This window comes from Mus caroli, chromosome 5 (assembly GCF_900094665.2).
Source record: "Mus caroli chromosome 5, CAROLI_EIJ_v1.1, whole genome shotgun sequence".
NCBI lineage: Eukaryota > Metazoa > Chordata > Mammalia > Rodentia > Muridae > Mus > Mus caroli.
In genome coordinates this window covers 104,507,794-104,533,176 of record NC_034574.1, presented here as the reverse complement: position 1 = coordinate 104,533,176, position 25,383 = coordinate 104,507,794, and the positions used below count along the sequence as shown (strand labels likewise).

The 25,383-nt window shown below is 50.4% G+C and overlaps 1 long non-coding RNA gene across 1 annotated transcript; it reads right to left on the bottom strand.

The window, feature by feature from the left end:
* Positions 1 to 279: 279 nt before the first annotated feature.
* Positions 280 to 22,704, bottom strand: LOC110293829. The gene is made up of 3 exons (XR_002377861.2): positions 22,619 to 22,704; positions 737 to 1,093; positions 280 to 464 (listed from the first exon to the last, which is right to left on the bottom strand). It is a non-coding gene; the product is annotated as an uncharacterized LOC110293829 (long non-coding RNA).
* Between the last annotated feature and the right edge of the window lie 2,679 nt (positions 22,705 to 25,383).

The following is a 25,383-nucleotide window of genomic DNA, read 5'->3' as shown; positions in this document are numbered from 1 at the left end:
CTTCACATTCACATATATACACATCCCATGCACATTTCTACACATGCATACACATACACACATGCACATATACATGTCAGACTATACACATATACACATACCCACATACACACATGCACATATACATGTCAGACTATACACATATACACATACCTCCAGGCTGAGTCTGAAGGACTGAGTTATACACACTGGAATTTGAAGCCAGCCTGGGCTACATATAAAACCACTGGCTAAACAAACCACAGACTAAATAAGTCAACAATGAGGAGACAAAGGTCTGCCAGTCCATTTATGTTGAGTCAGAACAAAGGAATGAGGAAGAACGAGCCAGCCAGACCATGAGCTAGCCCCTGGGCAGCATGGAGCCGTTGCCGCAGAGACTGCAGGCTTCCCTCATGTAGCTTGTCTTCTGATGATTTACTCCAACACCTGCCTCATGCGTCTTCTTCTCTTTTCGTAAGTAACTAGGGAACAGATAACTTTTATGAAGTAGTTTGGTATTTGGAGACTGTGTGTGTGTGTGTGTGTGTGTGTAATGAGTGCTGCTGGCTTTATCATTAGACACCCAGCACTCTGGCCAAGTCACCAACCGGGCTCCACATGGGGCAGCTACCGAGGGCACCACACCCCGCAAACTCCCAGCATAACAGCTTCAAGTTGCATTACTGTGGGGACTCCTGGCATGGCCTGTGCTGGCCTCTTTGCCCAGTGTCATGGGACAATGGAGGAAACCTACCTGTTCCTTCATTGTGTGACCCTATTGTGGAGGTGTGCACAGCTTCACATAGGTGATGGGCAGTTTGTCCACAGCCTGTCCAGAACTGGTATGTGAAAAGGAACGGAATCATCCAAAGATGCTTAGATGTGAGGCAGGATCAGTCAGGGGAGATGTGGGTGGGTGGGTGTGTTGGGGGGGGTCTCCTACCCACACAGGGTGCAGGCAAGCTGCCTCAGCCTCCATCCTACTCAGAATCACCCCCTCAGGTGCACCCCTTCTGGCTTCTGTCTCCTCTTGAGCATATCTTCAATATTCATCCACGACAAGGCCAGGTTCACCTTTGTGTCCATCTTTATCCCATCCTCCAGGTAGCACCTGGTGAAATAAACCAGACCTCGGGTCACTGCTGCAAAAGTCACCATCATCTAGAGCAAGTCTTAGTTTATTTCAGCCTCATGCTTCTAGCTCTAAACATGGCACACGTGTTCACATATATGCACATATAAACACATATACAAACACACATGTGCACATAAACATGCCAGATGATACACATACACATGTACACATGTGTATATATATATACACACATGTACACATATACATGTGTGTATATATATATATACAATATACACATATGCACATGTATCCATACATGTGCACACATGCATGCCAGACTGTACACATATACACATGTATACACATACCACACACATATTCACATATATACACATTTCATACACATTCACACTTACACACATTTATAAACATGCACACACATACACACATGCACATTTACATGCCAGGCTATACACACATACACATACCACACATATTCACATGTATATACATGTCATGTATACTCACAACTACACACATACTACACTCACTCACACACATATACATGTACACACACCAGACACATTCACATGTATACATATGTATACACATACATACACGTGCATATTCATGTACCAGAATACACACAGGTACACCACACACATTTGCATGTGATACATACCACATACATTCACACATGTACACATTTATACATATGCACTTATACAAGTCAGACTACACACACACATACACAAATGCACACACACACTAACATGCTACTAGCTGTTCATATTCAAGACCTGCAACTCTTTCTAGTGGGAAATGGCAGGGGTTATTGGTGAGCTCCTGCTGTGCCTCATTAGGCGGCGTGCTTGGGGTGGACATCACTGTTCCCTAACCTCTACATCCTCTACTTCAACACCTATGCCCCACCCTCCCCAGCCCATGTCCAGTCCCTTCCTCCCTGTCTCCCCAGGGGACCTCCTGGGTCTCAGAACTCAGTGAAGTACCTTCCTCTTCTATGCATTCTGGGAGGGGGGGGGGGACTATGGGAGGGACCTAGCAGTCAATCCTTCGCAGGTGAAGGGCTGGGCACAGCGTCGGGAAGGCGTGGCCCATACTGATGAAAAGGAACAATCCACACTCATCCCCAGCCACATACTTGTCTTGATGCACAAAAGTCCTGTGGGTGATATGAACAGTAGGGTAAGTGAGGCCAATGGGCCACTTCAGTCTGCTTAAGAGCTTGGGTATCTGGTTCAGCTAGAGTGGTGGCCTCTGCTGTCCCAGGCATTTAATACACACTGGAGGATCCAGTCCTCTCTCATGGAGAGATGAGATTCCCTGGGTCAATCCTGCGAGCCTGTGTTATATGGGCCCTCCACTGAACTTCCCTCAGCTCCAGCGCTCAACCCCTTGTGGAGACGATGGAATGACAACTCTCTCTGAATTCATTTCACGAGATGGCTTCCCCATGAGCCTGGACCTTTGCTAGGTGACCCAAGCCCCTAGATGGCCTCCTGCACACACACCACCCCCCAGTTTCCTATAAAATCCCAAAATTTGCAGCCAAGGCCCATCTGACGGGCCCTGTTACAAAAGCCGTTGCCTGCCAAAGTCCCAGTATGTGGGCTACCTCATCTTTGTAATATTAGAAATATTGAAAATAGCTCACAGACGACACCATCCCATACCACGTCAGCCACTGCTGCTGGCCCAGCGCCCAAGGCCCGGCTCTGTGGGTCCCACATGACCCCCTTGCTGCCTTCAGGGCTGGGCTAGTGAGGGCATCCACAGGCCCAGAACCTTCTGGTGTGTTCGAGGTTTAACCCTTCTCGCCAGAGCCAGCCAGTCCTGAGGAGGCGGGGCGAGGAGGAGGCCCACTCAGCCAGGACCATGGATCCCCCTTCAGCTGGCGGAACATCAAACCCTCCCAAAGTACTTCCATGTGGTGCCAGGCCTGCGCCCGAGCCCTTCACGTTGGATTAGTCCCGGGGCCGTCGGACAGCCGCGTCCTCACAACTCTGCTTTCATGCTTGCCCACAATTTGAATGTCATCACACAAAATCAAGGCTAATTGTGAACAGGCCTGCCCCCCCCCTCCCCTCCCCCTCCCCCTCCGCCTTCCCGACCACATCTGGATTCCACAACCTCTCCCGGGGCCTGGAGACCTGCTCAGGCTGCGAACTCTCGGTCTCTAACTTGATTTCCTTTCCCGTCTCCCGGCCTCCTAAATATATATATACATCATGGAATGTTCTTTTCTTTCCTCTGCCTTTGGCCTTGGGGTTACCGTTGTCAAGACCGCCCTGCCTGTGAACCCTGCCTTTCTGGGCTTGCTCCCAGCAAGGCCGAGCCTCCTACAAAGCTCAGGACCTCACTCTGTGCTAAGGTGGATGTAATCTTCTACCCTCTCCTACCAGCCACCACCATCTGCCCTTCAGACAATCTGTCCCACCAGGCTTTGCCCCCTAGTATGACAGATACCTCAACGTGACCACGTCACCTCTAGTCCCCGACTCAGCCGTCAGTGATATCTGAACCCCAGCAAAGGAGAAATGATCTTGCCTGTCAAGGTTTCTAGACTGAGGAGATATATTTGGGGCAGAGGAAATGGAGGTACTTTGTCAACCGTGATGAACCCCAAAGGAGACAACTGAGGAGTCTGCTTGGGACCTGTTCCAGTAGATTAAGGAGAGACTCTGGAGGCTCTCCATGGGCTGAATGTACCCTTAGGACCCAGGGCTCTTTGGAATGGATGGGGTTCGGGAAGCAGGGTTTTGGGGTAAGCACCAGTTGGTGCCAAATATGCAGTCAAAACTCCCCCAGAGGGGCCCTTATGTTAGAGTGACGTTAGTTTTATCTACGGAAACAGTTATGTCGTCTCAAAGGCTGTGGGTGGCCATTTGACAGCTCATCATGTGGCAGAGAAGCTGTGGCCAAGAAAAAGATATTCACCCAGAGCTGAGATAAAGGGGGTCCTGTCCTTGGGGTGCTAATCGTGCTTGCTGAGGGACCCCCCCAGAGAAGATGGCCCATTCTGAGGGAAACCAAGATGGACAGGAGACTCTGCATCTGGGTCCCTACTCAGGGGCAGTTGCCCAGGGTGGGGTTTTCAGCCCAGACCACAAGGATGCTGGAGTCAGGGGTTCAGAAAAAGGCAATGGGAGGGAAGGATTGGAACCAGCTCTCCACAAGGCCTGGGTCCCTCACACACTGCTTGGGACCTGAGCAGGGACCTTGCCCTTCAGGGTAGGGTCACTCCCACCTCCCTTCTTGAGGTACCAGCTCATGCTGAGCCTGTTTGCCTGAGATCAAGGGGTTCACCCTGATCTGGCCCGAATACTTACCATTCTCATTTCCAGGGGCAGAAACATAGGCTAGAATGCCCCTAAGTTCCCAAGAAAAGTCACAGCAATGAGAGGAAGATGTGAAAGACATATATGGTCTATTTGATCTACACAGAAATAAAGAAGTGAAGGGAGGAAATGAAAAATGAAGGAAGGAAGGAAGGAAGGAAGGAAGGAAGGAAGGAAGAAGGAAGGAAGGAAGGAAGGAAGGAAGGAAGGAAGGAAGGAACAAATGAATGGGTGAATGAACAAAGAAACTAATGAATGAACAAAGAAATGAATGAATGAACTGATGTATGAATTAATGAGTGAATGAACTAATGAATTGATTAGTGAATGAGTGAATGAATGAATGAATGAATGAATGAACAAAGAAATGCCTGTAAACTTGCCTCCTCCCTTAAGCGATGGGCTCAGGGAGGCGAGCATAGCACCCATCCACCTTTCTAAGGCTGTGACAGGAATTTCAATGCAGGCTCCTTCCCAGGCATCTGCTGAGAACGAGGCTCTGACACACAATCCTGACAAAGCATCAACTCTCTCCCTTAGTGAGGCACAAACACTGGAATCCAGGAGAGCTATGGAATGGCAGCTGTCCCTTCCCACAGCAGGTCTGGCTTTGCCTCTGACCTTCCTGGCTGCTTCATTGATTCTTCACTGAGCTGTAACAGGTTTTCCTGGGCCCTTTGTCTGGTTTCCCAACTGCTAGAATACAGAGCGAGGTCCCAGATTCATCCACAGCCTGCATGACCCTCTGGGCAGGGACACTGTAGGAGGAACCAAGTAGGTTCCATGTACCAACCTTCGTCCCGGCGTTCAAGGAACAGATGATAGCAACCGGAGGCCCACTTCATAGATTCAGAAACTGAGGCACAGCAAGAGTGAATACACATTTATTGTCATCCTGAAAACTAAAGCTGATCCCCAAACTTCTGTCTTCCTTCCCAGAGCCATATGCAGTCGAACTTCTGGTGGCTCTGATGCTGCAAATACAGTTGGAAAATCGCCATGTCAACCTCAGGGCTATCCCTACCCCACCCCCTGCTAGGACGTACAGAGGTCTCAGAGGCTCACTATATATCCCAGTATGACCTCAGACACACCCCATAGGCCAGTGTGGGCTTCCGTTTCTACACCTAGAATGTGTCAGAGTTAGAGCAGGATGACCCACTTCACAGTAGTATTGGAACAGGCTGCCTGGCCCACTACAGGACAGGAAGTGAAGGCCTCCATTCTCCCTCCATATGAAACCAAAAACGACACTAGACTGTCAGCGCTAGTTATACTGGTTGGAACCTGGGAGAGAAAGTCACGTCTTGGAAAAAAATCAATGATGTCTCCCAACCCTTCCCCATCTATGGCCTGCTCCTTGGACCTCTCTATGTCACCCACCATCACCATGCTGTACTCTCAGCACAGGTCTGTGTCCTCTGCATTTCAGCCTGCTCAGTTTTCCCTTGTTCCCCCAGAGATTGACTCAAACATCGGTTCCCAGGAGATACCCTTCTGAGCACAAGCTGCCTCTCCGGCATGCCATCGCCTCTCAGTCTGACTCCCTGAAGTCATCCTGGGAGAGCTGGCACTGCTCTTGTGGCCCGCCCTTGGCTGGGAGTAAGGTCTCTGCGCCAGGAGACACCTGGGTACCAGGGGGAGATGATGGGGATCCAGGTGCTGCCTACAGGGACCCCCCACATCACAGTTGAAGTCAATGGGACCACAGACAACAGTTCATGTGGCCAAGGGCCCATCCTGGCCTTCGGGCATGTGTGGGTGGAGGGGCAGTGCTGGGTTCTGATGGCTGGGAGAGCTCTTTCTGAACTCTTCCTCTCCCTCCTTTCCCCTCTTCCCTCTCCCTCTCCCTCCCTCTTCTTCCTTCCCCCTTCCTCTTCCTCTCTTCTCCCTCTCCCTCCCTCTTCTTCCTCCTCTCTCCCTCTCCTCCCTCTCCTTCCCCTCCTTTTTCCTCCCTCCTCCCTCTCCCTCTTCCTCCCCCCCTTTCCCTTCTTCCTTCCCCTCCCTGTCTCTTCCCAACTCTCTCTTCCTCCCCTCTCTTTCTCTCTCTCCCTCTCTCTCTCCTTCCCCCCACCCTTTCTCTGTGGCAGGTCTGAGCCGCTCACTTCGGATACTTACCACACATCCATCCCTTTGTTCCATATTGATCTTCAGTGAAAGGAATCCTAGCTGCTGGGTTGCTGGTTTTGATTTATTGTTAGTGCCGTTTGTTTGTTTCCTTATCCTAAGGCTTTTGGTCAGAGGGAAGGAGCTCACCTGGCTCTGCCCACTGTCCCAGCCACCCTGGACAGTGACCTGAGGCACCCCCCTCACTGTCAGGTGATCGTACAGACCTGTGAGTGGTGTGTGCTCTTGCTTCAACTATACTAAAGACCACACATTCGTCCTTCCCTGTAAGAACAATCTACCTCACACAGGCACCTGTTGATGCCTGCTTTCTGGTCGTGTGATCCTAGACTGTTTCTTAATTGGTCTCCTGTGCCATAAAGTAGGCACAGAGATGCCTGTGTGGTTCTGCTGCTGTGTGTGGGTCTCTGATACAAACAGGGAAACTGAGAATCATCAAGGCCAAGGAACTGGACAGGGTGGCTAAGCTTGGAGCCATTTGTCCATGGAACTAAACCACACTCTGTGCAGCCTGCATCACACAGACGTGAGCTCCTATTCGCCCTGAGTCTGCATGCCTGCCTATCAACCCCGTGTGTGGGGATGGAGGCTCTAGTTCACTGGTTTAGAATGAAGGGCAGCCATCACATCTGCCTGGCCACACCGCAAGCTTTGCCTGTATTCCCCAGGTAGCCAGGAACCCCTGAAGTACCAAGTTCACCATGGGCTGTGCTGGTCCCTTGCCTCTGGCCTGTGGGGACCAGGCCTCCCTATGCAGCCTCCAACATTTTCTATTTAAATGCAAATTCTGACTTTTCCTTGGCAGCAGGCTAAAGTTTTTTGCACTCAAATGAGGGTCAGGATTATAATTTATCCACAGGCCTTTCCTAACAATTATTATTTATTCAAGGGGGAGGACGGGGCTCTGGAGCCACGGAGAAGGGACTCCAAGCTGAGCCCCTGGGAACAACTGGCAGAGGCCTGGGTCTCCTTCCTGAGGAGGAGACTGGGATCAAGGGGGATGGGGGGTCTCTCTAGGGTAGCACAAGGGATGTGAATGATGTGAACCCAGAGGCAGCTTGGGCTGCTGACTCGATGACATTTGTAGTCAGTAGTGGGTGACTTGAGACTGACCCAATTTCATGATGATAGTGTGAGCTGCCATATGTTGGTTGATATGTGGAGACCCTGAAGAGGCCCCTGGTCCAGCGTGAGAGCCCAGGAAGACTTCCTGGAGTGGGTGACAGCTTCTCACAGACTCCTAATGTGCTGAATTATCATTCAGGCCATTCCTACACTGGTGTCATTTATGGAGTTCAGTTAAGTAAAATCCAACCATGGAAGAGATGGGTGTTTCTAGAGAAGAAATTTAAGCTGCCTGCCAATAGATACACAAGGATAGCCAGTGATGTGTTTTAAAATCACAGCAAAATACAAGTAATGGTCTAGATACCCAGTAGTGGGGGGGCAGGGCTAGATGAATGAATGAGAACGATAGTGCACCAGACAGACATGTAGAAAGACAGAGATGATCCTCGAATCGTGGAAGACGCAGCCCAAGCAGGTATAGGGTGACAGGTGTGTGAGGGACAACCTGGCTTCCAGTGTTTATGCCCTGAACCCTGTGAGTGCAGACTGACCCCCCAAAACTGAACTTAGAAAATAGATTTGCAAGCTGCCCAGCTTAGTGACTGACTGAGAGCTCAGGGGGAGAGTGAACCCCCAACCCATCTTGGCTTTAAGGAACACCAGTGTCACAACCCTAGTGCTTTGCTTGGAGATCAATGGACCCAGCCTGGGCATGATCCACAACAGGCCTTGATGGGCTAGGACACACCTGGACAGTAGTGTCCACTCATGCACCGAGAGCCTATACGTTGGCTGTTGCTGTTCTCAGGGTGCTGAAAGGAGTGTGGCTGCCATGGTGGTGCAGGGAAAGGTGAGTTCCTGGCAGAGGGATGAGGGGACATGGCTAGCATCTTCAGGGAACGGTGGTAGACCAGAGACCACAGGATAGGAAGGTCCTGGGATATGTGCTGTCGGTCATCTGTGAACATCATGGTATCCTTCTGCTCTGTGAATCAGGGAAAACCTTGGTGAGAGTTGGGGTTCCCTGTAGGTGCCCTGTCAGAAGGAGGAGGATGGGAAGGAGGGGGGCAAGCAGGGAAGAAGAGCTGCAGTGCGACATAGGGGACAGTGGTCTCTGGGTGTGCCAGAGGTTAAGCTAACCAGACTTACTAGCACTGGGGAAGGGGAGGGAAAGGGGCCTCCTGGAGGTGCTGAACGCCAGAGGTTAAGAGAGACCAGCCTGGGTGGGGTGGCCAGTGCAGAGCTAATAGCTGCCCATAGAGACTGTTGAGGGGGAGAGAGATTGGGTTCTGCTTTGAGAGAGCCTAACAAAATTGTTTGGGATTCACAGTCTCCCAAGAGTCAGTGGGTCTAAGCTGGCCTCCCTTACTCCTGAACTAACCAGGATCTACCTTAGAGTTCAAAGGTTAGTATCCATACCAGAACCTGGCATCCAGGACCCAGCACCCAGCACCAAGCACCTGGCACCCAGGACCGAGCACCCAGCACCTAGCACCCAGCACCCAGTACCCAGCACCCAGCACCCAGCATGGCTTCTGACACACAGTAGTAGATGCTTAATAAACAAAAAAACAAAAACTAAACAACAACAACAACAAAAAACTCAGCTGGGCTTGTGGATCACAGGACACACAAAACATGGCCTGCCCCTTCCTCCCAGAGAAGGAGGATGCTGTCAAACCTTTCTCCTCCATACATAATTTAAAACCCAACACATCCATAGCAGTGTCCTCAGCCTGGCTGGGCTGGGGCAGGATGGGAGACAGCGCTGGGAGCCGCAGATAAGGGCCGGCTGCAGACAGCCTGTCGCTCAGCCTATTAGACACCGCTTCAGCCCTCCCTCGCCTGCTCATTAATACACAGGGTGAATAGAACACTGAATAAAAATCAGCCCGGCCACAGACGGGGGATTGAAAGGTAACTGCCAACAGGAGGATTTGCTCCACAAAGGGACCAGCCTCGCGCTCAGCAAGTGACGCTGGCCCGTGTCTCCACAGCTGCGGTTTCCAGAGATTGTGGGTGGGTGGGTTTTCCCCCTTTTATTTCTTTCTTTTATTCTTTCTGTCTTTTTTTTTTAATTTATTATCACACATTTGGAAGGTCTGTGCTCTCTCTGCTGCACACCCACTCCTGGATGTATGTGCATGTGCATGCCTATGTGAATGTGACCATGTGTTCTCTCTGCAATGTGCTCACTCCTGTGAATGTGCACATGTGTGTGTGTGTTCTCTCTGATGTGTGCTCACTCCTGTGAGTGTGCACACACATATGTGCATCAGTCTGTGATGCCCCTTCACATGCAATCACAGTCACTGAATTTGTCTGCTCCTGGTCTGACAAATCTGTCTTTCAGAAAAGAAAATGAGCCAAAGCACAAGTGGATTCTGGGAAAGGATGTGTCACTGTAGGAGGACTGAGAGGTGGAAAAGAGGGACCAGGAAAAGAGGGGCACACAGAGGGATCTCACATGGGCCTCTGTGTCAAGGACCAGTTGGTGTGACGAACATCTCTTCTGGTCTGCCCACATCCTCCCACTCAGAAGTTTATGAGATTACTGGGTGTACCATGAGGGCTGTGCATACACAGTGCCCAGTGCTCACCCAGAACTCCGCTGTGAGAACTTATTCTTTTTTTTTTTTTAGATTTATTTATTTATTATATGTAAGTACACTGTAGCTGTCTTCAGACACTCCAGAAGAGGGAGTCAGATCTTGTTACGGATGGTTGTGAGCCACCATGTGGTTGCTGGGATTTGATCTCCGGACCTTTGGAAGAGCAGTCGGGTGCTCTTACCCACTGAGCCATCTCACCAGCCCGAGAACTTATTCTTGAGAAGCCAGCTTTCCCGATTGCCAAGGATATAGCCCAAACGAACCAGACTTCTGGAAAACAGGTCCATGCCCCCCAAGTAAGTCAGTGTGACTTTGTAAGAAACCCTCAGAAAGACAAGGAGCCAGGGGAAGCCTGGAGGACTGCTCATTGCCACTGAGCAAGTCAGTTTCCACTCTCTGCCCTCAGTTTCCCTCATCTGTGAAATGTGCCACTAGGATCCCATATTCTTTGCAAAACAGTGCTCTCAACCACAAAGCAGAGGCACACAGTCTGAAGCCAGGGGGAAACTTCTTGCTTCCTGAAGCCAAAGCAGAAAGTCAAGATTTCACCAAACACTAGAGAGCGCCAGGGAAGAGTTGGGGACTAAGGACGTAGGGACTATGAAGAGTAGGGGCTAGGAGGCTGGGACTATAGGAAGTGCAGACAAGGGGGAAAGGGCTACTTGTAAGTTGAGGGCAGAAATACCAGGCAGGGAAGCAGGCTGCTAAACAGCTCAGCTGTTGCATGCCTGGGCATGCATCCCAAAGAAACAAAGACTTATGTTCCCATAAAAATCCGTGCAGAAGTGTTTATAGCAGTTGTAGTCACAGAAGCCCAAACCAGGAGTCAACCCTCCTGCTTTTCAGCAGGTAAACGGAGAGACAAATGGAGGCACAGTCCTGTGGGAGAATACTACTCAGGCAGGATAAAGACAGCTACTGATAAACATGACAGCCTGGAGCTCCAGAGACCCACGCTGGGTCCAAACAGCTCACTCCATTTCTGCCCATGTCCCTTTGCTGAAGTGGAAGTGAACGGAAGCACAGTAACTTGAGGCTCTAAGAGGTCAGGCGGGGAAGTGGGTGCTCCCAAGAGACCACGGGGACCACGTCCCATTGGACGTGCATTGAGCCCTGATAATGCTGGCTCTCCCCGACCAGGGTTAGGGTGTTGTCTCAGTACCTGCCATGTGCCACCACTGGAAATGGAGTAAGAACTGCAGGAGAACTCCGTGTCCTTCCTAGCAGCTGCGAGTCAGCTTCAGATGGAAGCTTGTTTACAAAGGGTGGCCACCTATGAGGCTGTGCTTGGCAGGTAACTGTGTACCTGCGGACAGGGACCCAGGTCCTATTATCACCCTCGGCCTCCACTCTCCTCAAGACATGCCACACCTGCAATTTGGTGATCTGAAGATGTGGGGGACACACCTCTGCATTGCTTGTCACCAGCCTTGACTTTCCAGACGTCAGAGCCTCTCTGAACCTTGTCTTGTATGACCAGTGGTTGTCTGGACCTTATGAGCATCCCAGGCTGTGAGGGAATGGGCCAGCCAGTTCACGCTGAGGCAGGTCTCCCTGGAGCACTGGGGTCCACCTATAACTTCCTCCTACGTTGGGCCATGACCCCTTCACACTCGCACCCAAACAACACCCTACCATGCCCACTCCCATCCCACGCCTGGCATGTCCCCCTGAAGCTTCCTGCACACACAGATGAGTCCAGAGGCCCTCTCTCCCACAATAGGGCCACGCCAAGCCTGTCAGAGAGTCCTTGAAGCCCCCACGACTGAGGCCACCCAGGCCTCAGATAATCTAGAAGCTGGAGAGACCCCCCCAAGCGGTTCCTCCTAAATGGAAGACTATTGTGTTAGTTACGAAATGTGTCTAGGACATGCAGGTTGCTGGTCAAGCATTATTTAAATTCTGGGTTTTTCTACAAGGAAGCTTTGGAAGAGACATGGAGGGAGGCAGACAGATCTCCCCAGCATAGATGGGGAGAGCTCATCAGCCTAGCAAGGCCTAGAGAGAGCAGAAGGTTCTTTACTCGTTGGGATATGAGTCAGCAGTTGCCAGGACACCTCCCCCATACCTCCCTCCCCGTCCGGAGTGAGTCCTTCATCCTTCATCCCACAGAGTCCTTGTTGATTAGCATTTTACCACAGCAATGAGAAGTGTGCTGATAGCAGTAGATAAGTAGATAGAAGATGGATAGACAGATGAGAGATGACAAAAGGGGGGGTGGAGACAGACGGTAGACAATAGACACACAGCCAGATGATAGATAGATAGATAGATAGATAGATAGATAGATAGATAGATAGATACATACATACATACATACATACATACATACATACATACATACATAGATTAGATACATACATAGATACATAGATAGATACATAGATAGATACATAGATAGATAATAGAAGATAGATGATAGATAGATAGATAGATAGATAGATAGATAGATAGATAGATAGATAGATAGAAGATAGATAATAGAAGATAGATAATAGAAGATAGATATAGATAGATAGATAGATAGATAGATAGATAGATAGATAGATAGATAGATAGATGAAGATAGATGGATGTAGATAGATGATAGATGATAGATAATGGAAGATAAATAGATGATAGATAGATAATAGAAGATAGATGATAGATAGATAGATAGATAGATAGATAGATAGATAGATAGATAGATGACAGACAGAGCTCTACTTAGGGTTACTACTGCTGTGATGAAACACCAGGACCAAAACAACTTTGGAGGGAAAAGGTTAATTCAGCTCACACTTCCACATCACAGTTCATCACTGAAGGAAGTCAGGGCAGGAAGTCAAGCAGGGCAGAAACCTGGAGGCAGGAGCTGATGCAGAGGCCATGGAAGGGTGCTGCTTATTGGCTTGCTCCCCATGGCTTGCTCAGCCTGCTTTCTTACAGAGCCCAGGAATGGCCCTGCCCACAGTGGGCTGGCCTCGCCCACAATGGTGCCCCACATCAATCACTAGTTAAGAAAATGCCCTCCAAGCTTACCTATAACCCAGTCTTTTGGAGGCATTTTCTTAACTGAGGCTTCCTCCTTTCTGGTGACTCTAGCTTGTGTCAAACTGACCTAAAACTAGCCAGCACAGACGACAGGCAGACAGACAATGTTGTCAATAAGATAGGATTTAGAATCACTGCGGCAACAAGCCTCTGGCCTGTCTGTGAGGGCATTTCAAGATTAGGTTACTGACATGGAGAGATCCACCCAAAATGTGAGTAGCATCATCCCATAGGCTGAACAAATCCAGTTGAGAACCAGCATCCATCTCCCTCTGCCTTCTGAATATAGAGCAATGTGACCCATTGCCCTACACTCCTGCCTACCTACCTTCCCACTGTGATGGACTGCACCCTGGACTGAATAAACCAGAATAAACAAGCCTTCCTTCTTACCCTGCCCTCCCTCCCTCCCTCTTTCCCTCCCTTACCTCCCTGTCTTCCTCACTCCTTCCTTCCCTCTCTTCATCCCTCCTTCCTTCCTCCTTCCCCATTATTCCTTCCTCCTCCTCTCTTCTTCCTCCCCCTCCTCCTTCCTTCCTCCTTTCTCCTTCCCTTCCTTCCTCCTTTCCCTTCCTCTTTCTTCCTCCTTTCTTCCTCTTTCCTCCCAATATTCCTTCCTTCTTCCTTCCTTCCTCCCTCCCTCCCTTCCTCCTTCCTCCCTTTCTTCCTCCTTCTTTTCTCTTCTCTTCCTTCCTCCTTCCTCTCTCTCCCTCTTTCCCTTCCTTCTTCCTTCCTTTCTTCATACACACACAGAGAGAGAGAGAGAGAGAGAGAGAGCAGGAGGGGGAGAGAGAGAGGGAGGCTTCCCCCTCTGGGCACTCCTGTCCTCATAAGCATTGGTGCACACTAGAACTCACGTGCATCCTTTAGATCTCCCCTAGACAGTCTGCTGTGATGCAGTGTGAGGCCTGTGGGAACCATCTGTACCAGATCAGTAAAGATGTAAGGGGGGGGGAGGTCCACAGTTGGATGGTTCTAAATACACAGACCTTGTGCACACAGAGGGTCTGCTCTGTGTATTCTATATCCACTGATCTTATAATTCTGAGGAAGCCTGACTCAGAGCTACCTTCCCCATCCAGGACTGTGTGCTTCACAGCCAGGACCCAGGAAGTTCTCGAGCCTGCAGGCTCCTCTCAGCACACCCAGCTCCAGGCAGCAGCTGCACACTGCAAGTTTCTCACTTGTCAGAGGAAAAGATGGGTCATGTGATCCTTCAAGCTGCTGCTTAAGACTAATGTATCAGAGGCTGGCAGTAGAAGGTTTGCTATGGCCTGAGAATTTTCTGTTTTTCACACGTGTTCTTCACACAGTCACCTCATGATGAGACACACACAGAATCTTGATTACATTACCTGCAGGGCACAGCAAAGCTAGATCACCCACCCAAGGGCACACAGCAGACAGAAGCCCTGGCTGGAATTTGATCTCACTTCACCTTGGGTCTGTCTCCTAACCACATTCCTACATGACTTTGTGATAATAAAACTCACAAATCAATATTGATTCTTGGAAGATGCTCTGGTAAGGACTTACAGGATCCTCAGTCACACATATGAAATGTCTGATCCAGTTGGGGAGGCAGAAAACATGTCCAGAAGGTGAGCAAAGTGGACCAGAGAAGGGTGAGAAGACACCTAGGTCCAGGGCAAAGGGCAGAGAGGGGGAGGGGGGAGAGGAGAGGAAAAAGAGGGAGGGAAGAAGGAGGTGAAAAGGAGGGGGAGGGGAGGGAGAACAGGAGGAGAGGGTAGAGGAAGAGGAGGGGGAAGAAGAGGGGGAATGAGAAGGAGGGAGAGAAGGGAGGGGAAGGGAAGGGGGAGGGAGAGGAGAAGGAAGAAGAGGAGGAGGGGTGGAAGAAGAGAGGAGGAGGGCAGGGGCTTCACACTTTCTCCCTGAGAGCATCCCTCACTGTTGCCAGCCTTGCCCATGTATCTTCTGAACTACTCAGCTCATTGCAGGGCACTGTCCGCTTGGTTTTCATGCAGTTCCTCATGTAATCTGGGCTGGCCTTGAATTCACTATGTTGCCAAGAACAACCATGAACTTCCGGTACCCCTGGCTCCACCTCCAGAGTGTGTGGAGGGTACAGGGGTTATGGGTAAGCACCACCATACCCAGTTAATGTAGTCCTGAGGATCAAATCCAGGGCTTTGTAAATTCTAGGCAAGTACTGCACCAACTTGAACACATCCCTAGATCCAGTGATCACTTTTCTAGAAGCCTAGACACTTGGTGAGAGGTATGCAGAGTGAGTCCTCACCCAGAAGGCTCTGGGGTCATCTGTGTTTGCTGTCATGCTCTGCCCATTCTTGCTTGGAACCCTATCCATATTGTTTCCCTTGCTGCTCCAAGCCTCAGTTTCCCCACTTCCTAGCCAAGCTTGCCTTGGGCTTTCCCTTGGGCATAATCCTGTTCAAAATGTTCTCTTACGTAGGTCCTCCAGTACACAAGATCTTTGGGGCTGGTGATGCCCCAGGGTGGGCCTTGTTCTTCACTCACAGGTGCATCTGATGATGTGTTGGTCTGTGGATGTGACACTGTCAGCCTGAACTCAAGGCTGAACTTGGGCATGTCTCAGACATGCCCAAGAAGAAGGCAGCCAGGAGGAAGGTGGCCATAGCAAGGACTCATTCTGGATATGGTAGCCCTGGGGAAAATCCTGGGGTCTCCCTTCATTCCCAAGTATCACTTAACATGGCTAAGTGTGACTCTCACCAAGCATGGGTTTAATTGACATGCATGTATGGGTGGGTGGGTGGGTGGGTGGGTGGGTGGATGGATGGATGGGTAGATGGATGGATGGATGGATGGATAGGTGGATGAGAGGGTGGGTGGGTGGATGGATGGATGGATGGATGGATNTGGATGGATGGATGGATAGGTGGATGGATGGATGGATGGATGGATGGATAATGGATGGATTGGTAGGTGGATGGGTGAGTGGGTGGGTGGGTGGGTGGATGAATGATGGATGAATAGATGAGTAGGTGGATGAGTGGATGGATGGATGGATAGATGGATGGATGGATGGGTAGATGGATGGGAAGATGTGCTGGTGAGTTGGTGGATGGATGGTTGGGTAGATGGGTGGATGAATGGACAGGTGAGTGAATGGATGGATAGGTGGATGGGTGCATAGATGGATAGATGAATAGATGGCTGGCTGGATAGATGGGCAGTGGGTGCATGGATGGATAGATGGATGGATGCATGAATAAATGAACAGGTAGATAGACAATGCATGTACTTGATAAGATGCATGGATGGATGGGTAGATGGTTGGATGGATATGTGCATGCATTTGTGTATAAATAGATGAGTGGTGGGTGTGTGAATAGATGAATGGTGGGTGTGTGAATAGATGATTGGTGGGACAGATGCATGGGCTGCTGGTTAGGTGGATGAATGGACTCATAAGTGGATGTTTAGTTGAATAGATGCATGAATGGATGGAATGATGATGGTGGACAGATGGATGGATGGGTGGGTGGATGGATGGATGGGTGGATGGATGGGTGGATGGATGGATGGATGGATGGATGGGTGGATGGATGGATGGATGGATGGATGGATGGATGGATGGATGGGTGGATGGATGGGTGGATGGATATATGTGATGCTTAATTCCATTGTCAAGTTAATTGGATTAATTTTAGGGCATTAGGGGAACATATGCCTAGTGTATCTGTAAGAATATTTCCAGAGAAGATTAACTGAGGGAAGATACATGCCCTGAGTAGGCTGTAATATCCCATTAGTGTGGGCTCCACACTGAAAGGTAAGGAGAAGAGGAGAGGGTGAGCTGAACACCCCCTCTATGCTTTCTCGCCCATTGAGAGGTGAGCAGAAGCCTCATGACACCAAGCCTTTCTCAGCTTGGTGAGGGTTAACACAGTCAAAAAGTGAACTAAAATAAAACTTTCCTCTCTCAGCAATGCTTTGCATCAGGGTATTTTTATCATAGCAACAGGGAAGATAAACTATGACCGTGACCTGGGGGATAATGGGTCTGACACCAGAAACTTCCAGAGCTTTGACTTTGAAGACCCCAGGTCTCCTGGCTCCTCTTGGTCTCCAGAATCCCCTTTCCCTGTGAAATCCACCGTGCTGGGAGGGGGTGGATAAAGGATGGAGATGGGAACACGCACCTGATCATGGAGGACTGTGGTAGACCCCCACACCAACTCTTGACCCCTTCAAGAACCCACAGCACACATGCCCACCAATGGGACCAATCAACAGATCAGTGGGATCTGTCCCCCAACACCAAGGAAGCAAGACCTCAAGCTGCATAGCTGTTTCTCAAACCAGCAAGGGGACAGCTTGGAGTTCCAGAAAGTTTCCACAACCTCACGACTCAGGAAAGTGTTAGCATAGGCGTGAGCCTTCAGTGGTACCCTTGACAGAGGAGAGTGAAAAGACTACCCCGAAGACCACTCGCCATGTGGTAAGTTCAATCCTCCATCTGTCAAGCCGCACGATCACCTGAGAGAACCGTTCTCCGAGTACCAGGGAGATCTGTCACATTCGTAGCCATTCCATCCCAAACTCCTCAGAGTACCCATGGACAATCCCTTCCACCCAACCCTTTCAGAATAAAGTCTCAAAAAGCCCTCTTCTCTAGTGTCCTCCAGCAGGGGCCCCCAGGATACAGCTCTCAGGATAACGGGATAATCCCTGAGTGTTAACGGCAGAAGGGAGAGTGGGTGAAGAGCCCGGAGTAGAATTTCTTGCTGTCAACTGGTGGTCTATTTCCCAGATACCATTTGCTTGTATACAGATAAGGAGTTATCTTAAATGGCCATGTCTTTCTCAATTTGTCCTTAACAGTCAATCCCATTTTCCTTCTATGATACTATCTAGGCAGGATGAGAAATGCATTCAGTAATCCCCTGGGATCTTCATATATCAATATCAAATGGTCTGAAATTGACCTGGTATAAAATCCAGTCCTTCAGCCAGCGAGAGGCAAAATCAGAACGAAGCAAATTTTTAGCAATCACGGCGTTTGCGGGGAGCTTAGGGGGCTCTCAGCACCAAAGCTTGCGTATTCTGGGCCCTTAGTGAGAGCAATGAAGGCTCCCTATGAAGAGGGATCCAGCCCTTCTGGATCCAGCTGATGGTGGAGCTCACAGAGGGCTGGGTACCACAGGGGAAGCTCTGAGAACCTGCGCTTTCTTTGCACCTGAGAGGTCCAAGGGCAGAGGTTGGACTTGGAGACATCCCTCCGAGGACATCCCTGTCATCAAATCTGTATTCTTCCAGATTTTCTTGCCAGCCTGTCTGGTAGTGACTTAGAGAGAGGGCTCTGCCTGCCAGCAGCTCCAGGGCTCAGCAGGGTGGCCGTTTCCTCTGCTTCCGTTTCTGAAGTCTCTGGGATTTACTCATCTATCAGTCGTGACAGAGCAACGACCAATGACTACTTTATTTCATCCCCAGAAGAACCTTCATTCAAGGCAATGAAATGAAAGCCTGGAGCGCTGGAGGAACTTCCCAAAGCCGTGTATGGCAGAGATGGAGGTCAAGCTCCAACCTGCAGAGTCTGCTCTCAGTGGCTACTGCGGTCTAAACAGCAAACAATGACATCTGATGGATCAGGTAGTGTGTGGCAGAAAGGAGAAAGGCAGAGATGGAGGAAGAAAGAAAAGAGGGGAGGAGGGAGGAGGGAAAGAGTGGGATCCTGAAGAAGGCCCAGGTGTATTGGGTACTTTGGGGACAGAGAAAGGATGGCCCCATGAGGGTACAATCAGGTTTCCTGCAGGTGGGCTGGCCAGGCTGAGAAGCAGGAGCCATGGTCTTGGTTCTGAGAGGCTCCTCACTGCTGTCCCTTCTTGCCAGTCAGGATCACTCAGAAAGGAAGGATGTGGGACCTGCTCTAGAGAAGAGGTAGGTCAGGAGTCAGGAATGAAGCCTCCCCCAGGGAAGGAAGGAAGCCACCTCTGTGTCCAAGCCGAGGCCTGGAAACACTACAAACTCTACTAGCATCCATGAGCATATAATGCTTTTCCCTTTCCAAATCTTCCATGTTGGGATCTGGAAAACCTGGAACAAGAGTGACCTTGAGTGGTTAGGAGCTCAATGAACCATGGGTGCCCGCACCAGTCAGTAGCTCACAGGGCATACCCTGCCCTCATTCTGGAAGATGCTCACAAGTCAGAGGTGGCAGGTGGCTCACTGGTGGATTTTCAGTGCTTGGGATATAATTGCCACCTGGATAGATGGATGGACAGAAAGACCAGATGGACATATCTCACCCATGACTGCAGGCTACCCCTCAGGACAGCACACCTCATCTCTTCCTAGGGGAATCAGTCTCTTGCGGTCTCAGCCAGGCTCTCAGCCTGGAACTGCCCAGCTCCTTTCATAAAAATCACTGAGTCTACCAACTCACACAGACCTTGAGTGTGGGAGGAGCTAAGACCAGAAGTCTACCATCAGAGAAGCTAAAAGACTGAGGACCAAAGTGAGTCCCACCCTGAACTGCTGGTGGGGACAGAATGAATCATAGGTTCCAAGGACAGTGAAGGCAGACCTGGCTGGGGGTGTGGTCTCTTATGAGGTAAACACTGTTAGAACCAAGGAGAGCATTCTCCAGGCATTGGCTCTGGCGTAAGAGCCCTGTCAGCATCTGTCAGGGCATCACAACCAGAGACTTGTCTACAGGAGAAGCTAAGGCGTGAGAGTTAAGGAGTTCTTCAAACTACCTAAGGCAGACCTGGGGTCTGAAGCCAAAACCCAGGCTCTTCTCCTTTACCCACTGTGCTACACAGAAGTGGTTGCACTAGGTGGGGGCATGGGTTCAAGTAGAGCCTCCACATCTTAAAGGTCACCATCCAGAAAATCAGTCTCTGGGTATGGTTCTCTGAATAGATTGATGCACTGTGATCAGAAGATGCACATGAGAAGGGGACTGAGGCTGGAGGTGCGTGCAAGGCTTCCTGGAGTCGTCACCATATAAGGCCCAAAGCCAACAGTTGTGATGGTAGTATTTACCAGAAGGTTCCCAGGAAATGTGTGACCCCAAAACAATGTTTTCTTGGATCTTCGACATCTGGCCAAACAACCTACAACACAGTGCTCTGCCTCTCACCAGCTGCACTCCAGACACACTGGCCTTCCTCTACAGCATGATCTTGGATCTATCTGCCCCAGGGCCTTTACACATGCTGCTTCCCCCAGAACAGCATTTTCCACCTTTCATATCATCAGCTTCCTCTGATCTTTGGATTTTAAACGAAAAGTCTTCTCAGAGATACCTTCCCTGATCATCCCTCTGGTGCAAATTTAGTCACCTCCCAGTTATTCAAGTTTACTTCCAAGGAGAAAAATCTACATCCATAATACAGCTGTGTCTTGGTTTGTTTGACCCATTTTTCCCTTAGTATTGTGGGTGCCTTAGGGCAAAGGTTGTGAACACCCACTCCAGTGACTGCTTTGCCTCAGCACCCAACATGCGGAAGACACACAATATAGACCTAGATAGATGGATGAGTGGATGCATGGATGGATGGATGAATGACTGAATGAATGGGTAGGTGGATGGGTGGATGGATGGATGGATGGATGGATGGATGGATGGATGGATGGACAGTTGAGTGGATGGATGTTTGTATGGATGATGGATGGATGAGTGAGTGGGCAGGTGGGTGGATATGTGGGTGGATGGATGGATGGACAGATGGATGGGTAGATGAATGGATAAGTAGGTAGGTGGTGAATGGATAAATGGGTAGGTGGATGGATGGATGAATGGATGGACAGATGAGTGGATGGGTGGATTGGTGGATGGATAGCTAGATGGATGGATGGACAGATGGACAGATGGATGAATGGATGTAGAGATGAGTGGATTGGAGGATGCATGCAAGAATAGGTGAGTAGATAGGTGAATGCAAGTATGGGTGGGTAAGTGGGTGGGTGGATAAATTTATGGATTGGTAGATGAACGGATAGATGGCTACTGCATTATAAATACCACCTTTAAGCAGAGAACTTGGACACCTAACTTTCTTTGTGCAGCTGTAAGAAATCAAGTCTGGTAACATGAGGTACGACAAGGTGCAGGGACAGGACTATTATCACCTGCTCTATGATAGAGGGAATTAGGGATGGCTTCCCAGAGATGAATTTCTTCTGAACCTTAATGTTGCTAGGAGCCAGTGAAGCTGAGGTAACAGCACCCACAGGGTGGGCTCTTCCATGCGGGGTGTTTTACCCAGAGTGGCCCTTAATCCACTGTTTGTGATGAGAAGGTAAATGGTTAAGATGAAGGTAGTGAGAGCTGGAGATGTCACAGTTGCTAAAAGCATTGGCTGCTCTTCCAAAGGGCCAGGGTTTAATTTCCAGCACCTATATATCAGCTTACCACCGTCTAACCCCAGTCCCAGGGGCTCTGATGCCCCCTATAGGCTTTGGGGAGCACCAAGCATGCATGCAGTGCATAGACAAACACAGGCAAAATGTCCATACACATAAAACAAAAATAAATAAATCTTTAAAACAATGCTGATCCTTAGGCACCAACCTAATGAGCTGGAACCTTTAAGGCCCTCCAGAATATCTGCATTCTCATGTGCTATCCCAGCAATCTCTGAGCCCAAAACCCATTCTCCTTTTGTTAGTCAGGAACCAGCAGTCCAACTGAGCCAAGGAGCAAGCCGCCAACAAGCCGTCCATCCGTATGCCCACAGACCAAGCTTGCTCTGTGGGGATAAGCTCAGCCTTTCCTCCAAGACCCAAAATCAATCAGTCAATCCCTCTCCACCACCAACTTCATTGGCAGTTCCAAAGAATCTGAGCTGACCCCATCCTTTAAGCCCTGCTAAGTCATGGTGACCCTGTTCCTCATGAGCTGCTGAGTCACGGCCAGAAACCTGTAAACTCGGTCCAAGCATCATTCACAGGAGGTAGGAGATGCAAGAGCATGAGTTAGGTTTTGTTGTTGTTGTTGTTTTAAGAGAGAGAGAGAGAGAGAGAGAGAGAGATCTGTATGACTGACTTTGACGTTTCTGCCTCTGGCAGCCATTTATTGTCTTGTGAGGTAGACAATCGTCCAACTGTTAACAAACACACATCATCAACATCACAGCTACACATCATCATCTTCGCTGCACGTGCCAGAATTCCCATGGAGAGGCTGGGAGCTCCCCCAGCTCTGAGCACCCACCACACAGGGGCAGACAATCCTCCAGTGTCCCAGATAGAGAATCTGGTGAGCTGAATGACTGGCCCCATGAGAAATTGAGACAGAAGGAAGAATCTAGAGCCTGTGGGAAGCCAGTGGGGCAAGCCTCTGGGTTTTTTTTGTCCAGAGCCTCAGTTTTCCCTCTGTAGAATGGGTGTCTACCCTGATCCTGTCTTACCAAATACGATGTCCTGGTGCCATTTCCAGTAGCCCTCCTCTGGTGTCACTGCAGCTCCCTGGAGATCCTATGGGGGAACCAAACTTCTGTCTGTTGGGCACAGAGTAAGGCAGATAGACACAAGATACAGTTGACTTGTGAAGCCAGATATCAGAAGAACCATCCCAGCCTCTGCCTCCCTCTTCCGGGTAGCTGCAGCCACTTCAGGGCCCACCAGAGACGGATGCAGAGGCCTCCACCCACAGAAACTGCACAAGCTAATACCGAGTTATCGCTGCTTCCCGGTAACGAGTCTCAAGTCTCGGGGCTGTTTGTTTCACAGTTACAGACAGCTGACACACAGAGAGAAATGGATAGAAACACACCAAAATACGATCATCAATCCTTGGTATTTACTGTTCCTGGGTGCCAGCCAGACTCTGCTCATGATTTCTGCTCATTCCCTGGGTACACACCAACATAGAGTTGCTTCACAGATGAGCAAAGTGTGCCCAGAAACAGGGAGCTACTTGCCCAAGGGCACACAGCCTGATAGGGACGTTTGCAGGTCTGTCAGTCTCTGAATTGCAGCACACTCTGCATTCCAAGCGAGGATATGGATTCCCCGCCCCGCCCCCGCCCCCGCATTAGTGTTACCTTCTAATGGGGTGTTTTTCCCTGTGGGGAAGACATAAATGTCCGTGTGTCGGCAATCCTTCGGGGCAAGTCAGCAGAGACCTCAGCATCAGGGACTTCTCGGATGGTAGCAGGGAGCCACGTGCTGGAGAAAAGCCCAGACCCTGGAGGGAATCTCAGGAACTTAGCAAGGATGGCTGGGCTGCTGTCTGCCGGAGCCGCAGGGGTTAAAGAGAAAGGCTGGCTTGAAGAAATTCTCTAAGCTGGTGTTAGATCAGGAGGAGAAGGCAAAACGCTTGTAAATTCCACCCGGGGAATTGGGCCCCGAATCGGCTCACCTTTCGTGGACACCCCCGCCGCCCCCGCCCCGCCTGAGAGGACAGCTGACCTTTGGAGGGAAATAATGAAAAGAAGAAATTCCTTGGAGAAAATAATGTGTCCGGGCCTCAGTAATGAGATCGGCTCCTTTCATGTTGCCATGGCGACGGCAGTCATCTTATAATACAAACCCATGAATGGTCGGGGCGGGCAGCCTCACAGCCGAGGGGCCAGGGAGGGGGTTAGCCTCTTGCAGGCTGGGGTCAGGGGCCACCGGGCCTCATTTCCCCGAGATGCAGCCTGGCTCCGGGGTCTCCGGGGCTGGGGGCTTGGGCCTAGCTGACAGTTGCACCACAGCCCTGGGTTCACGGGAACTTTGCAGCCTGATGTTGGCGGCACCTTCGTTGGCTAAGCAGCCGCTGCAACCCACATGCGGGGTTACTCTGCAGCTGCTGCCTAAGGGAGACATGGGAGCTTCGCTGTCAGATCAGGAAACTGAGGCACAGGTCGCAAAATGAGCTCCTCCTGGTTCAGTTCTTAGGCCACAGCTATGTGTGGTCCAGACCATTGTTGGGCCGGGACCTCTCTCGGCAGCAGGGAAGTGGTTAGAGGCTGAAAAGACGCTCCTCTCAGACTGACAGGACTATGGAGGACCACCTGTGTGTGAAAACACACTGGGCTGGGCTAGCCTGGTGGCAGAGCACCATGTGACACTCATAAAACCCTGGGTTCCATTGCCCAGAGCCTCCGTATGATTGACATCTGACAAGTTACAGCTGCCGTTTGTCAGTGGAATGGGGCTGGAGAGCATGAGAAGGCAGAATGGATGCCCAGAACCCAGGCAGGACCCAATGCAAGAACAAGGATTTGCCAGCCCTGGGATCTTGCCCAGTGATGGGAGGGAGGCAGAGACAGGATGGTCCCTGAAAGTTCTGTGGCCAGCTAGCCAAAGTACACACAGCACATAAGAGGACCTGTTAAAATAAGGTCGAAGGTGAGGATTGAGACCTGAGGTTGTCCACTGACCTCCACACCTATGCCACAGCACGCTTACACACATGAACACACACATCACACTCATATACATGCATACATACATACATACATGTACGCAAATGTTTAAAGTGTATGCATGTATGTAACAGCAGGAAGGATGGTGCACAGGGAAAAGTCTCTGTTAGAACTAAACCAAAGTAGCAGTGTAAGCCTCAGCAGCGTGGTGCCCACACCCCTGCGCTGCCCTGCACTTTCCGTGGGCGGTGCTCTTCCTTTAGGATTGAGGGTACTCTGCCTAGATGGGTTATTGCGGCTCAAGGACACTGCAGGAGACAGAGAACACTGTCTGAAAGCAGGGCTCACGGGACACGCAGGTGAGGCAGGGGGTCTTCAGGAGGGAGGCCTAGAGGAGAGTGGCAAGAGAGGAATGGATGCAACAAGGAGGAGAAGGGAGGAGTCAGAGAGGAAAGAGGAGGAGGGGGAGGAGGAAGGGGAGGAGGGAGAAGAGGGGGGAGGAGGGGGAAGAAGGGGAAGAGGAGGAAGAGGAGGGGAAGAATTGGGATAGGGAGAAGAGGGGAAAGAGGGGGAAGAGAAGGGGGAGAAAGGAGAGGAGGGGGAAGAGAAGTGGGAGGAGGAGGAAGAGGGGGAAGAGAAGGGGAAGAATTAGGGTAGGAAGGAGAGGAGGGGGAGAAGGAGGGAAGGGAGGAGGGAGATGGGATTGAGAGGAGAGGGGAAGGAGGGGAAAGAAAGGAAGGAGGGGGAAGAGAAGGGGAAGAATGGGGGAGGGAGAGGAGGGGGAGGAGGGGGAAGGTGAGAAGGAAGGAGGAGGGGAAGGA